Here is an 11,617-nt window from a genome sequence, read left to right as displayed (position 1 = left end):
GGTGTCCAAAGGCTTGGGTTCAAATCCTGACTCTACCACTCAGTAGTTTGTGACTTTGGGCATGCTACCTGGCCTCCATGCCTCAGTTTCCCGACCTACAACAGGGAGATGACCATAGTAGCATTGGTGTCTCCTGATAGTATTGAGGCATGGGTTAAATGTCTAAATATATGTGATTTACTTAGAACAGTACCTGGCTTGGCCATTAAAGGCTAGGAAAGTCTTAACTACTATTGTATGTTTTATTATCTCCCATGTTCTCACAAGGATGAGGTGCACATTATTTTCTCCATTTCAAGAGCACAGGCTTTGGATTCACTCAGAACCCAGACCTGAGTCTGAATCCTGACTCTGAATCCACCCCCAGCTGTGTGACCTGGGGAAAGACTCAGCCTCGATCTCCTCATCCATGAAATGGGGCTGTTGTCAAGAATAAATGGAATCGTACATGCAAAGCCTTTAGCTGGGTGCCTGGTGCAGGGTAAACAGTTTTGACGAATCACAGATGAAGAAAGGGAGAATCAGCGTGGGTAAGAGGCTTGGCCAGGGTCACAGAGCTAATAAGTGGCAGGGCTGGGATGAGAATGTGGTGGGCCTGACCAGAACCTGGGCACCTCCACCCTGCCACCCTGTCTGGCCTTCATTTCCCCATCTGTAAGGCAAAGAGCTGGACTAGGAGGGCCTGCTGGGTGGATAAGCAGGGATGGAGGGCGCTGGATTCAGGCTGCAAACCTGGGAGGGAGTGGAGGAAACCCAAGATGCCAAAGCCCAACTGCAGCCCCAGTCCTCAGCCCTGCTGGTTTCCTTGCCCCTCTCCAGGGACTGTTTCCTGAACCCAGCTCCGCCATCAGAACCTACTTCACAGCGTTGCCCAGCTACTGGAAGTCACATGTTTCCCATCTCAAGAATCCTCTCCAAACCACTTGCCCTGTGACCTTGGACAAGTCTCAATCTCTTCAAGCTTCGGTGGCCTCATGTTTCAGCACACGAGCTCCGTGATGGTAAAAGTGCCTGACTTGTGTGTTGATGACTAGCCCTTATCGAGCACCTGCTGGGTGCCAAACTCTTTTCTAGCACTTTACCTGCATTTAATTAATCCTCCCACCAGCCCTGTGAGTGGCATACAGTTTCCTGTTACCCCTGCTCCCCAGGGCAGTAGAGGTCCCCCCTCACAGGGCCCTGTGAGGGCCGTGAAGAGGTGCTGGTGTTTTATAAAATTTGAGTTCTAGGGGGTGTCTGGGGGGCTCAGTCCGTTGAGCAGCCTGCTCTTGATTTTGGCTCGGGTCATGGTCTCAGGTCCTGGGATGGGGCCGCACATCTGCTCCTTGCTCGGCAGCAGTCTGCCTGAGGACTTTCTCTCCATCTCCTCCCCTGCTCGTGAGCTCGCTCTCTCTCTCTCTCATAAATAAATAAATCTTTTTTAAAAAATAAAATAAACTTTGACGTTCTGGGGGTAATACTAACAGCTATGTATGTAGTACACACCAGGTGCCCAGCTCTGGGGCAAAGTCAATTTCTCCCAGGATCTCATTTGTCCCTCACACACCCCTTGGTGTCAGTTAAGCGTCCACCACTGGCTTATTTTTATATTATTTTTATTTTTTTTAAGATTTTATTTATTTATTCATGAAAGACACACAGGCAGAGGGAGAAGCAGGACCCATGCAGGGAGCCCGATGTGGGACTCGATCCTGGGACTCCAGGATCACGCCCTGAGCTGAAGGCAGGTGCTCAACCACTGAGGCACCCAGGCGTCCCCACCACTGGTTTAATCTGTTCCATGCTCAACGTGGTAGACCCTGGGTGTGCAACAGTGGATCCGGTTTCCTTTAATGGAAGGTGCTGAGTCTCCCTAAAGTCCAGGCTAGAGCCTCCAGCTCCCTGTGCCTCGTTGGGCAGTCCTTTGTGGGGAGGCTTGTCAGGCACACCATCCACTGGTCAGTCCCCAGCCTGGTCCTGGCCTCCTCTTCACTCTCCTGATTTCACCACAACTCCCCCCATGTCGCCCACCCTGGGCTGAGTGCCCGCCTTCCCTCATCTGACTATTGCACGGCCCCCTCATTGTTCTGCCCACTTCCACTCCTCTCCCACCCAGCCACAAGGGTCTTTGCAAACCCAGATAGGACTGTTGCTCCCCATCTAACACCCTGTCATGCCCCCGCCCCCCACTGTTGGTCTAGCATTCATGACCCTCTTCCCTCTTTGGTTCAGGTCTATCTCCCTCCACCCACCCCCACCCCCACTCCCACCCCCACCCCCACCCCCAGCCTCTCCAGTCTCATATTCTGCAGGGCCTTCTAACTTCCCCGCGCCTTCACATCTCCAAGACTCTGCATCTGCTGTGCCTTCCTGTGATCCATTCTTTGTTTGACGAATATTCGAGGCTACTATTCACAGGTCCTGCTTAGGCACAGAGATATAAAAGCAAACAAAAAGGACAAAGACCCTCCCCTCGTGGAGCTTACATTAGCAGGAAAGCCAGAAAATAAACCAGTAAGCCAACTTAAAGTGCATCACGTGGCCGGAAGAACTGTGCTCCCACACTAAAGTGGAGTCGGGAGGACCAGATGTGCTAAGTGGAGGTGGATACCCGAATTTCACACAGGGTGGCCATTGAAGACCTTGCTGGGCCCATCCCAGGACATTTCCACCTCAGGAGAAGACCCGTGCCAAGGAATCAGGGGGCTGAATCCTGGCCATTCTGGAGGGCTTCCTGGAAGAAGTGTCCTGATACTGACCTTGACCTTGAAGGATGGGCGGTAATTATACAGGTGTGAGAGTAACAGTAGAATTAATTGGGACCGGATCCACTGTAGAATTAATGGGAATCAATTCATTCCTGACCGTTTGGATGTCAGGGGCAGCTCTTGCCCCAAGGCTGGGCCTTGATCCCAGACTCCTAGCTGGGACACCTCACCCCCGAGAATGCCTCCACTCCCACCCAAACCCCGTTCTCCTGGACTAGAAACCATGGGGCTGAGCCACTCAGGGAAAGCATGTCAGGCAGGAACAGGGCCTAAGCAAAGCCTGGTGCCCAGTCTCCATGTGGCCTCTGGGAAGGTCGGGTAGACGTGGTACACACAGGGCTGAGCCTTTCTAGAGGCAACCCTGCCAATCCCTGGCTAAGGGGGCCAAGTGGAGTGGTTTACTGCTGCCGAGTTGCCACAGCCCACCCTGACTTTATGAACTTAATTTGTCCTGAGCGTCACATGGATACTCAGAATAAGGCTGCTGAGGGGCCCCTCGCCTGGTTCCTGCACCATAATTCTATCTGTGCTTAGGTGAACCAGGCTATGGTGTTTCTCTGCTGCTGACTTGTGCCTGAGGCCTTTGGGGATGGGTTGGTTCAGCTGCTATTTGCAGAAAGCCCCTGGGGCTTAGAAATCTGACCTAGAATGTGTTCTTATCCTTGGGCTCAGAACAAGCTCACTGTCCCCATTTTATGGGAATGGAAGGCAAGGCTCAAGGTTATACAGTGGATCATAGTGGCAGAGAACCCAGAACTGCTGTGTCTCAACCGGAGCACTTTCCACTGCTTCATCCAGCTCAGGATTTTGTCAATAAGTCCTCTAAGCCAAGAGGAGGATGTTCCCATCTCCTTACTGGTAGAGAAGTGTGGGGAGGAAAAGCAAACTGTGGAGATGTAAGGCACAGGCCTGGAGACTGCTGAGAAACTAGACCATTGCTCAGAAATATGCATATGGGGTCAGGAGAAAGAGGGTCCTTGCTCTTCCTGAGCACCTGATAGGCACCCTGTGCTATGCAAAACCTCCTTCTCATTTCCTCAGGGAAGTCTTGGCTTTTGAAAGGTCACCAAAAATCAGATCTATGGGCAGCCCCGGTGGCGCAGCAGTTTAGCACCTCCTGCAGCCCGGGGTGTGATCCAAGTCCCACATCAGGCTTCCTGTATGGAGCCTGCTTCTCCCTCTGCCTGAGTCTCTGCCTCTCTCTCTCTCTCTCTCTCTCTCTCTCTGAATAAATAAACAAAATCTTAAAAAAAAAAAAAACAACACAGATCTATGAGAAAAGAAACCCTCCAATGTGGTCACCTTTTAGGAGTGTAGGGACTGAATGCTCTACCACAGGGGTTCTGCAGACAAGGGCTAAATTAACCCTGGTGTTGGCACCAGGCCTAGAGTCTGAATCTGAACCCCAGGCCACAGATTCAGTCATTCATCTATTCATCCAGTGATCATTTATTAAACACACGCTAGTGTTGGGTCTGTGCCAGGCACGGGGGTGCTGTGCTGAGGAAATACGCACTTGCCCCTGCCCATATGGAACTGCCAGACTAGTGCAAAAAACAGTGTCATGGTTTGAAGCGCTTTGAAAAATGAGGCAGGTCAAGCAGGGTGAGGGGCACTGTGCTGGCCTCTCTGAGAGGGACACATAAGCAGGACCCGAGGGGGAAGGTGCCTACACATATGCAGGAAGAGTGTCCAGGCACAGGGAATAGCCAATGTGAAGCCAAGTCTACACTGCTCACATCCATCCCCTGTCCCCCATCCCAGTTTATTTTTTTTATTTTTTTTAAGTTTTATTTATTTATTTATTTATTTATTTATTTATTTATTAAGATTTATTTATTTATTCATTCAGAGAGAGTGAGAGAGAGAGGCAGAGACACAGGCAGAGGGAGAAGCAAGCTCCATGCAGGAAGCCCGATGTGGGACTCGATCCCGGGTCTCCAGGATCACACCCTGGGCTGCAGGCGGCCCTAAACCGCTGCGCCACCAGTGCTACCCTCCATCCCAGTTTAGGCAGGATGCTCCGGCCTTCCCCGCCTAGCCCCCACACTATCACAGGAGGGAGCCGGTGGGTTTGGGTGGCAGCCTTGTTGAAAATAACCAGAGATCCACAGATCCCTCCTATTTTAAGGCCTGATTTTCCCAGTATATAGCAGTCATACCTGCAGGAGCGCACAGGATGATTTTAGGAGATGCGTGGGCAAGTATCTCCTCATTTTCACAGTAGTTTATTTATTCCTGAATGTATTTAGAAAACAATAACGAGCACATCAAACCTGGTATTATTGCCAAGGACACATGGCAAAGAGGCTTTGTTTATTTCAATCTGAAATGGAAAAATACAAACTATAGAGAGAGAGTGTTAACTGTTGAATCTTGGAGAAGGATATAGGGCATTCATTTCTAGGCTCTCACCTTTTCTGTGTATTCGAGGAATTTCAGAGTATAAAGTTGATGGGGTAAAAATAAAACCAGGTGGAAATCCCTCCTGGAATCCTCTTTTAAAGACAGTCCATGCCTTCTCTGGGAACAGAGCACAGCGGTTGCAAATGCAAGCTTAGAGGCCTGACTGCCTCAGTGTGGCTTCTGCCTGTGGCCTTGAAACAGTTCTTCAACCTGCCTCAATCTCTCCATTTAAAAAGTGAGATAATAATAGTACCTAACATCTTGTCGGGTTGTCTTGAGGCTCTGATGAGCTAATAGATGTAAGGCCTCAGATCATCGCCTCCCCAGAGGTGGGAGCTCGTCGATGCTGGCTGTGCTTCCGCTGGCCGGTGGATGTGGGTCAGGGTGGCAAAGCACCTGACGCCCGGCCGCGGCCTTGCACTGTGAAGGCCTTCATAACCTGCCTTCTCTTTTATCTACATACGCACAGAGACCCTGGCCAATTCTGCGCAGAATGTATTTTAACAAATCAATCAGATTGATTCGTACTTGTATAGGGCTGTTAATTTTTTATTTCAGTTTTCAAAATTTAATGGCATTGCTTTGTTTTCCCTGTTCATTTTTAAGATTGAAGTCCATGTGAGGCAAGTCATGGTGGTTTTCCATTTGTGAGTATAATGAAAAGCTGCCCTTTAAAATAAAGTAGAAGTGAGTTGATCTCTGAACTACCTTCACAATATTTCTGTAAACCTAAAACTGTTCTAAAATTAATATTTTATTTTTAAAAAATCAGATTCAATTTTTTAAAAAACAACCTTTTACAGAAAATTGCACTGATTAAAGGCAAATGCTAGACACCGGCTCTTGAGATTTGCAGAGACAGAGGACGGGCAGGGAAAGGGCTTTGCGGGGTACCAGTTTCATCAGCCAGCTTTGCTGAAGGAAGCAAGCCGGTCCAACAGGAAGGGATCCAGGCAACAAATCCCCAGCCTGTCTCTCCTCCCACCCTCGGGGCAACTGCTGCTGCTTCCCACCCTAGGAACCAACCAAAAGCCAGAAGGCAAGGGAGCCCCAGTGATGCAGGGGGTGGAGCAGAGAGTAGAGACAAATGGAGAGTGTCCAGTCCCGGGAAGTTGCAGGTAAAAGGTCTGCTGCAAACATCTAGCAGATTTGTGGAAAGAGCCAGGAAGCCAGGTTAGACTGCCCATGCTTCACACCAGCTGTGCAGTACGGGACAGTCACTGCCCTCTGTCCTCAAGGGTAGCAGACGTTCCCCCTGGGAGTGCAGAGAAGAAGCTTAAGTGAGTCAGCGCAGACTGGGAGCCATCAAGCCATCGGCCACAAGCAGGACTGCTGGTCAAACCAGATGATCCTCTGCCCTTTCTAAGAGAGGATAGTGCTCCTCCCATTTCCTTCTTGCTGTGCTGGCCTGCTGCCCACGGCCTCCTTGGGGGCTGTAACGAACTCTGGCACAACCAGGGTGGGTCCTGCCACTGCCAGTTTGTTCACATCGTCTCCTTGCTGTCTCAAATCCCACCACACCCCTTCTCACCTTGTCCACCCTTCAGGGTACAGACCAGGAGCTTGAGGCCCAGAGAGGGGAGCAGCTAGTCCAAAGCCACAAGGTCAGTGGCAGCTGAGTGGCTTTACAGAGAGCTGACTGGCCAGGACATCAACAGGGAGGCCCTTTCCCTGGAACTGGCCTGATTTCCTGGCCTGAGGGTCTCCCCAGGAGGCGAGAGAGTCCTGGTCAAGGCCTCTGGCTGTCTATAATTTTCTAGCCTAATTAAACACCTGCAAATCCATTTGCAGCTAATGATATAGAGGGAGCCCCAGGGAATTTTTGGAGGAAAGAAAATAATCATTCAAATTCAAAGAATAAATAAATGTAGTCCTGCTGGAGTGCAGAGGTGCCGCGGGGTATTTCCGTGATTTCAGCACCCACCCATGTCCGGCAGGCCTCCCCTCCCCATTCTTTAATGGATACATGATGGCTTTTGGGTATTAAGTAAAGAGATTGCAAAAGTACCTTCCAGCCCCCTTCCTCCCACGGCTTTCCTGGGCCCAGTGGGGAAAGCCCTGCTTCCCATCCCTGCCTGCGCACACTGACTGTGTGGCCTTGGGTGCGATCTGCCTTCTCTGGGCCCTTGTCTTTCTCACCTGTATGAAGGAATAATGGTCCCTCTCCTGTTGTCCTTGTCCTGCCAGTCCAGGAGACAAGAAAGCATGTAGACCCAGCCAGCCTCCTCTCTCTCCCCATCTTTTGACAACCCACCGTGCTACAGCCACACTGAACTTCCTGCCACTCCCCAAATACACCCCATGAGATGGAGAGGGTGGATCAGTCAGATTTTGCTGTGTAATAAACCGTCTTCCAAGTTCAGTAGTTGGTTGAAAACAATAGGCATTTACCAGTCAGCTGGGCTTATTGCTGGGCCTGAGTCGGGACTTTCCTTCTGTGGCTGATTACACAACCGGCCCCAGTTCTCCATCCTTGGCCCCCACTTCCGTGTCCTTTGCAAACAGGACTTTACAATCCATCCCATCAAGCAGGGGAGCTGAGTTCTCTACCCCATTAATCCACCCTGGCCTTATGACTTGCTTTGATGAATAGACTGTGTCAGAAAGGCCACTTGTGAGCTTTAAGGCCTCAAGGGGCCTGGCATGCCCTCTGCTCACTCTGGATCCCTGTCACTGCTGCCATGAGAACAGCCTCGGCCAGCCTGCTGGGGGTGGGAAGACACCATGGAGAGAGGCCCCAGCCATCTCAGCCCGGGCCAGCCTAGACCTGATGGCCTCAGTCAGCCAGGGCAACTGACTGTTTCAATTTGCCCAGGATTGACGGGCTTCCTGGCATGCGGGTCTATCATCGCTGTACCTGGAGAAGGTTCTGGCAAACCAGGACGGTTGGTCACTTTATAGCTGTCTCAGCAGCTGTCTCGAGTAGAGGATTAAGCCCACCTGGGGTTAGAAGAAGTCACTAGCTGACACATAAATGTTTATTGTTTTAAACCAACTGCTAATTTGGGAGGTGATTTGTTATAAAAAAAATCCAATGGGGGCACCTTCTCCATTTCTGTGTGAAGAACTCAGAGTTGCAGCCCATGCAGAGCACAAGTGCAGGGGGAGCCCATCACAGAGACTACCTGGTGAATGGCAATGCTTGGAGTGGTGCAGGACAGAACCCTGGAGAAACTCTTGGAGGCCCCCATTCAAATGTCACCTCCTCTGTGAAGCATTCCCAGACTCCCCTGGATCTTATTTATTAGGGAAAAGAGTAGAAGTGTGAAGTCAGACAGACTGGGTTCAAAGGCCCTGCCACTTACACCTTAGACAAATGGTTTTAACCTCGTTTGGAAAATTGGAATGACAATAACCGCCATGGGCTCGGATTGTTAGGCCAAGTAGGTGCCTGGTCTGTGCCCAGCAAACAGTGCTGCTAAGTCAGGCTGTGTTTCATGAGAATGAAGCACAAGCTTTTCTCCTGTGCAGTTCTGAATTCTCGTCTCCCTGTCTCCACTACTGTTACTCCTTCCCTGGGCTCCAAGAGTTTCTTTTCTTCCAAAATGCAGTCACCTCTTCACTGACCTCCTGGCCTCCAGGCTTACTCTGTATTATGCATTGGAGCCAAAGGGACTTTTTTTTTTTTACAGCAAATTTATTTTTCTTTTGATGTACAACTCTATGAATTTTAACACAAGTATAGATTTGTCTAACCACACCCATAACCAGGACATGCAACAGTTCCACCACCCCAAGGGATTTTCTTTTCAAAATACATATTTTTTTAATTTTAAAATTTTTGAATATATGATACATATACTTAGTAAAAATATATATTTAAAACCATAAAAGTTACTCACTGAGAATCATCTCCCATCCCTGATCGCTCCTCAGATGGAACCTCTAGCTTCCAGGCCCTCCTAGAGATGTCTTAAACACACACAAGTGTAAATATTTAGAGCTATCCTGCACACCCCAGTTTTATACAGCTGGAATGGCACCTTGTCTTTCTGCACTTAATATATTTTGGAGATTGATTCAGATTTGTAGTGATTATTGTCTACACATACTTACCATGTGCCAGGTACTGGTCTAAATGTCCTAAGACCCGGTTTTTTGAAGGTCTCAGCATAACTTTTTGAGGTAGGTGGTATTACTATTCCTGTTATTGCTAATTACAACCCCCACTTTAGATATATGAAAACAGAGGCACAGATAGGCAAGGTTAGGTAACTGGCCCCAGGTCACACTGCCAGTAAGTGGCAGAGCTGGGGTTAGGGCCCAGGCATTCTGGCTGCAGGATCCACATTCTGAGAGACCACATTAATCCACTTAGGTGAACTTCAGGCAGTTTCATGGAATTCCATTATATCCAGACATGGTCATTTATTCAACCAGCCTCCTTTCGATGGCCGTTATTTGCCAGTGCGAACAAGGCTGCACTGTATATCTCTGTCATTTGTCTTTCTGGACACATGAAGTGTATCTGTTGAATTAATTCCTGGAAGTTGAATGGCTGGGTCACAGGGTATGTGCAATTTTATATTTGATAGATATCTTCAGATTGTCTTCTTAAGACCTGGAACAATCTATACTGTCGTCAACAATGCATGAGAGAGCTTGATGCCCTACTCTTACCAATACGGGGTATTACAAAAAATGTGGTCTATCTCATCCAATAGGGGAAAACGGTAACTTGATGTAGTTTCTATATGGCATTTCTTGTGTTGCCACTGAGCATGAACATCTTTTCATATGTTTAGAAGCCATTTGTAGACACACTCTGTGAGCCATCTGTTCATGTCCTGTGCCCATTTTCCTTCTGGATTCTTGATTAAAAAAATTGACCTGTGGTCTTATAGATACATAAATGTTTGATTGTTTTCTTTTAATTGTATTTGTGGAACTTTTTTCCAGTCAGACCTGTTCAATTTTAGAGATCATGTTCATATTTTCTTCCAAGCTTCTGCATTTGAATCATTTTGAGAAAGTTCCAGATTTAGAATCATGAATTACCCATGTTTGCTTCAGTACTTTCACAGTTTTGTTTATTTACCTTTAAATCTTTGATCCATCCACAATTAATGCTGGTGTCAGCAATGACATACGGTTCCATCCTGCTTTTTTCCAGTTACCTCAATATCATTTATTATATAATCCATTTCTACCCACTCATTTGCAATGACATCTTTATCAAATTAAAGTTTCATATGTGTTTCTGTCTAATTCTGGATTCTTTTTTATCATCTTCCCAGCTATTCTTTTTAGGGTTTTTTGGTGATATAATTTAAATATAATAAAAAATACAGATTTTGAGTGTTCAGATTACACAATTGGCAATTGTCTACATATGGGACTACCCCTCAGAATAAGACAGAACATTTCTATCTTCCCAGAAGATTCCCTAAGGTTCCATCCCAGTTTCCACCCCCACCATGCCAGAGGCCACAACTTTGAGTTTTTTCATTGTGGATTTGTTTTGCTTGTTCTGAAATGTCACATAAATGGGATTATATGGTATGCACATGTTTATGTAAGCCTTATTTAATTCAGCATAATGTTTCTGAAATTTATCCAGGTTGTTGTGGCTATCGATAGTTTGATCCTTTTTATTGCTGTGCTCTTCTATTATATGGATATTCCAGTTTATTTAGCCAATCCCCTATCAATAGACACTGGGGCTATTTTTAGTTTGGGACCTACTCTGCCAAGAGCTGTTAGAACATTCCTTTCATTTAAAAAAAAAAAAAGGTTTAATTTATTTATTTGAGAGAGATAGAGCACAAGTTGGTGGGGGAGGCATGGAAGCAGAGGCGGAGAGAGAAACAGACTCCCTGCTGAGTAGGGAACACAACAGTCTTGGTCCCAAGACCCTGAGATCATGACCTGAGCCGAAGGCAGACGTTTAACCAACTGAGCCACCTAGGCACCCTGGTGTTACACACATTCTTATGAAACCTTTTTATGAATACATTTTTTCATCTCTCTTGAATGGAATTGCTGGGTCAGAGGGTCGATATATGTATAGTTCATAAGAAGCTATCAGATTTTTTTTTTCAGAAGTGGTTGTGCCATTTTACATTCCCACCAATAATATATATAAGAATTTCAGGGGCTCCTGGCTGGTTCAGTCAGTAGAACATGCAACTTTTGACCTCAGGATCATAAATTCAAGTCTACACCCATTTTGTTGGGTGTAGAGCTTACCTTAAAAAAAAAAAAAAGAATTTCAGTTGCTCCACAACCTTGCTAATAGTTGATGTTCCCAATTTTTTAAAATGTTAATTATTCGGGATGCCTGAGTGGCTTAGCGGTTGAGCGGCTGCCTTCAGCTCAGGGCCTGGTCCCAGGGTCCCCGGATCGAGTCCCACATCGGGCTCCCTGCATGGAACCTACTTCTCTCTCTGCCTAATGTCTCTGCCTCTCTGTGTGCGTGTCTCTCATGAATAAATAAATAAAATCTTCAAAAAATAAAAATAAAA

Source organism: Vulpes lagopus, chromosome 10, assembly GCF_018345385.1.
Source record: "Vulpes lagopus strain Blue_001 chromosome 10, ASM1834538v1, whole genome shotgun sequence".
NCBI classification, from domain to species: Eukaryota; Metazoa; Chordata; class Mammalia; order Carnivora; family Canidae; genus Vulpes; species Vulpes lagopus.
Note: the sequence above shows the minus strand (reverse complement) of the source record.